The sequence below is a fragment of the Alligator sinensis genome, unplaced genomic scaffold (assembly GCF_000455745.1).
Source record: "Alligator sinensis unplaced genomic scaffold, ASM45574v1 scaffold134_1, whole genome shotgun sequence".
NCBI classification, from domain to species: Eukaryota; Metazoa; Chordata; order Crocodylia; family Alligatoridae; genus Alligator; species Alligator sinensis.
The window spans coordinates 1,203,688-1,209,188 of NW_005841920.1; positions in this window are offsets into that span (position 1 = coordinate 1,203,688).

Below are 5,501 nucleotides of genomic sequence, written 5' to 3' on the forward strand. Positions count from 1 at the left end.
TTATAGCTACAAATCCTTCTTGGGCCACCCCATGCCATGCCTCTGTGGCACTGGGGGACTGTCCTGGAAATCAGAGACTTGCCTGGCCCAAAGTGCAGGTTGGCCATGCCAGGCTGTCAACTGACATCCTCTCATTTCTACTGTATTAAGTGCATAGGCATGAATAAGGAATTGGCTTTTGAGATGGGATTATAGCTAGAAATCCTTTTCAGGCCACCCCGTGGCACACCTTTATGTCACCAGGGAACTCTCCTGGACATCTGTGACCACAGACTTGCCTGGCCCAAAATGCAGTTTGGCTGTTCCAAAGTGCCAACTAACAGCACCCCAGCCACTGTGCTAAATATATAGACCAAAATAAAGAACTGGATTTTGGGCTGGGATTATAACTAGAAATCCTTTTGGGCCACCCCAGACCATGTCTCCGTGCCACCAGGGGACTCTTCTGCACATGCTGGACCAGAGACTTGCCTGACCCAAAGGGCGGTTTGGCTGTGCCAAGGTGCCAGCTAACAGCACCCCAGCCACTGTGCTAAATATATGGACCTGAATAAGGAATTGGATTTTGGTCTGGGATTATAGCTACAAATCCTTCTTGGGCCACCCCAGACCATGTCTCTGTGCCACCAGGGGATACTCCTGAACATCTCTGACCAGAGACTTGCCCAGCCCAAAGCACCCTGTGGCCATGCCAGGCTGCCAACAGAGAGCACCCCAGCCACTGCGTTAAATATATAGACCCGAATAAGGAACTGGATTTTGGGCTGGGTTTATAGCTACAAATCCTTCTTGGGCCACCCCAGACCACATCTCTGTGCCACCAGGGGATGTTCCTGGACATCTCGGACCAGAGACTTGCCCAGCCCAAAGCACCCTGTGGCCGTGCTAGGCTGCCAGCTGCCAGCACCCCAGGTGCTGTGTTAAATTTCTGAACCCAAATAAGAAACTGGATCTTGGGCTGGGATTCTAGCTACAAATTCTTCTTGGGCCACCCCACACCATATCTCTGCGCCACCGAGGGACTGTACTGTACATCTCTGACCAGAGACTTGCCCAGCCCAAAGCGCAGCTTGGAGTCTGTTCTGACACATGCTAAATATCACGCATCAGAACAGAGGTCCATCACTGGTGCACTGTTTTGCATGCAGTCATTCATCCTGCCATCCAGTGCCTTGTGGAATAGCAACATAAAGGTTTTAAAGGTTGGGTGTCAGCTGGCAGGCTAACACTCAAAAAGCTAGCATTGTGTTGGGAAGAGACATTCCCAGATTTCTTCAGGATGCTCCTTGGTAGTGGGGACATGTTTTGGGATGATTCCATGAGGGTTTTGCCCCATGAACTCAGCAGAAGGGCAGCTCCTTATTGGTAGCAATGTAAATAACATGTGGATGGCGAGTAAATTGGTGCCTGGACCAGCCAAAGTGTCCTTTGGACCAGACAAAAACATGGTCAGGGGTGTCCAGAAGAGACCTCCAGTGCCACAGAGATATGCCATGGGGTGGCCCAAGAAGAATTTCTATGGCTAATCCCAGGCCAAAAGAAATTCCTTAGTCGAGCTATTATACTTAGTAAAGTGGGCATGGGGGGCTGCAGTTAGCAGCATGGCATGAAGAAACCGCGCTCTGGGCCGGGCGAAACTCTGGTTAGAGATGTACAGCAGAGTCCCCTGGTGGCACAGAGATATGGTCTGGGATGGGCCAAGAAAGATTTCTAGGTATAATCCCAGCCCAAAATCCAGTTCCTTATTCGGGTCTGTATATTTAGCACAGTGGCTGGGGTACTGTCAGTTGGCAGCCTGGTACAGCCAAACTGTGCTTTGGGCTGGGCAAGTCTGTAGTCTGAGATGTCCAGAACTGTCCCCCAGTGCCACAGAGGCATGACACAGGGTGGCCCAAGAAGGATTTCTACCTATAATCCCATCTCAAAATCCAGTTCCTTATTCGGGTCTATACACATAGCACAGTGGCTGGGGTGCTGTCAGTTGGCAGCCTGGCACAACCAAATGGTGCTTTGGACCGGGCAAGTCTCTAGTCAGAGATGTTCAGGAGAGTCCCCCGGTGGCACAGAGACATGATCTGGGATGGCTTAAAAAGGATTTTTAGGTATAATCCCATCCCAAAATCCAGTTTCTTATTCGGATCCATATACTTTGCATGTGGCTGGGGTGCTGTCGTAGGCAGCCTGGCACAGCCAAATCGGGCTTTGGGCCAGGATAATCTGTAATCAGAGATGTCCAGGAGAGTTCCCCAATGCCACAGAGGCATGGCATGGGGTGGCCCAAGAAGGATTTGTAGCTATAATTCAGCCCAAAATCCAGTTCCTTATTAGGGTCTATATACATAGCACAGTGACTGGGGTGTCATCAATTGGCAGCCTGGCACGGCCAAACTGCGCGTTGGGCCAGAAGAGTCTCTCATCAGAGATGTCCAGGAGCATGCCCCAGTGACACAGAGACATGCTCTGTGGTGGCCAAAGAAGTATATCTCACTATAATCCCATCCTATAATCCAGTTCCTTATTCAGGTCCATACACTTAGCACAGTGTCTGCAGTGGGAGGGAGGCATCAGTAGGCAGCCTGGCACAGCCAAACCATGCTTTGGGCCAGGTAAATCTGTGGTCAGAGATGTCCAGAACAGTCCCCCAGTGCCACAGAGGCATGGCATGGAGCGGCCCAAGAATGATTTGTAACTATAATCCCAGCCCAAAATCCAGTTCCTTATTCGCGTCCATATACTTAGCACAGTGGCTGGGAGAGGTATTAGTTGGCAGGCTTGTAGTATTGCAGTGACTATAATTGCTTTGATTGCTTATATTGTTATTTTTCTTTTTATATAATCAAATATTTAACCATTAAGATAAAGTTAATCTCATTATGATTTACTTTTTATAATAATTTGATCAGTCATTATTAGTGTTCTGGAATTAACCATTTATTTTAAATTTTCTATTGCTTAGTATAAATGTACTTAACATGTTGGTCTCATGATTTAAAATATATTTGAATATATTGGTCTCATGATTTTAGAACTGAAATTTAGTATAAGGAAAATGTTTATGCCAGGTTTGTGGCACATCTGACATACGTGGAAAGAGGTAACGAAAGAGTGAATGATGTATGCACGTGACAACGTGAGGGAAGACAATCTTGCGGCAGGTAAAAATAGCCTTTTGTCGTTTAACAGTTAAAGGCTGCAGCGACATCGAGTCAGCAGTTAAGGATTACCAAATATTGGATCATGCTTCACCCTGATGGCTGAAGACTGCAAGCAACGGCCCCCGTGAAGATTGCAGCCCACAAAGCCAGAAGGTCATGTCCTACCAATCCCAGCCTGCCAACGGGACAAGGAGGATGAGCTTCGCATCTGACTCAGTGGAATCCATAGGCTTGTATGGACAGCTATCACTATAAAGAATAAACACAAAGACAAGGTTTGGGTCTTTTCCACCTGCAAGAAGGAGTTTTGGGTGCATCCAACAAGACCGGACTCCAGCACTCTGGTCAGTCTGGCCAGCCATCAGACTGACCTGAGCAACTTTAGAACTTGGTAACACCTTGACCTTTGCAGGACTGTCTAGCTATCTGTGTGTGTGTATTTATCTCCCTTGAATGAATGAATGACTGAATGAATGAATATGCATGGGAATGAGTGAAGCAAATAGCCTTGCTGTTCTTTATGCTTTTTATATTGCGTGTTTTATGTTTTATGTTCCAATAAATACACTCCCTTACCCCCATACACAATATACAATATACAAGATTAAGACTGTATTTGAGCTATTATGCAACTGCCTCTAGATACACTATGCAAACACACATAAATCAGGACAAACATATTTTTTAAAAATAAAATTAAAGTATGTTATAGTAGATGTTCGATTTTTTTAGTATATGATTTTTTTCTGGTTTTAAGGTGACAACTCCGCCCTTCCCAAAAGGAGTACTTCTAGGGCAAAGGGAGGGACTTCTGATGGCAAAGGTCAAGGGTTAAGGGGCGAGACTTCTGGTCCCAAGATGACGACCAGGGGGCAGGGCACCTGTCAAGGGGCAGGGCTACCCTTGCAGCCCTCAACAGCTCACCAAAACTTGCTAAGCAGCACTCCAGCTGAAATAATTGCCCACCCCTGCGTTAGCTGCTCCTGGTAATGTAGCTCCTATTTCACTGTCCTGCAGACTGTTTGTAACTCATTCCAATGAAGTTGTTTCTTTTTGCTTCAATATTAAACTGAACAATACAGCCCTCAGCCCTTGACATACTAATAAAGTTCTAAGTTTCTTTTTACCTGGAGAAAAATAGGTACTGTGTTATATGGGATGATACGACTCACCATATGCACCTCCCGTTTCAAAATCCTAGATCCGTCCCTGGTAAAGTCAATCTTTCATGCCCAGGTTGAGGCATTGGAAGGAGTGGTTGTTGCCTAAATATCTTTGAAGGATTGGTATTCATTAGTTACAAGCCTGATATGTACCTGCAGGTCAAAGTCCAAGCTGTGAAGGGGAGGAGAGTGTTATTGGGACTTACGTGTACACTATAGTGCCACCCAACCTCAGTCATCTGGTTAGCATATAAAGCAATCATAAAATATACCAATACCATAAAAATACCTGCCTTAATGAAATGCAGACAAGATAAGAGGCATACTAGAAGATGGTTCTATACAGGAAAAGAGAGGAAGATAAAAGTTTCTAAATAGGAGTAAAAGTAGTTTTAATAAACTTTTTTTTTTTAACTTTTTTATAACTTTATTATACAAATGTTAAAAACAAATGGTGAAAGTGCATGGGAAAGTTTTAGGTGCTTGAAAGTACGAATGTGGTGCTGAAATGGGTCTGAAATGAGATTCTTGGCAGACTTCTACCCTAATGTTCACAAAATAAATTTAAATAATACTTGTTAAAACTTTATACCACAGTAAGGCAAAGCCTCCATGGACTTCAATGATGCAGGATGGAATTCCGTGATGTAACAGGGGACCGTTTCCATCATCTGTTCCGAGAGCCAAAAGGGAATGGAGCAACACTCACCTGCGGTGAATACGTCCCACTACTCCCATGACTGATGACATCAGATGCCGGAGGAGATTCCAACAGCATGGAGGTCTGCTGCTGGAGCCATTGTTGATTGGTCCCTGACTTGAAAGAACCTGTTGAAAAGACAACCATCAGTGAATACTTAACCCCCAGAGAGGGAACACAGGAGCAGCTGGAGCACGTTGCTGTGGATCCGCGCAGGGGTGTAGAGAATTTTGAGCTAAAAAGGGAGATGCCAGCTGAGTGAGAGAGGCCATCACACACCCCAACAAGCTCATAGTCATGGTGAGTTATCCAGGGATGGAGAACCCTGGTGGGGAGTGAGGGGGAGGTGAATTAGCCGCAAGTAGAATTTAAGTAGAAAATGCCTATGTAAATAAAGACTGGCATGTGTAGTGCACCAAAGGGAAGAAACTAGAGGTTCTTCCATTTTCCCTTTCATGTTAGACTGAGGAGGACCCACTCTTT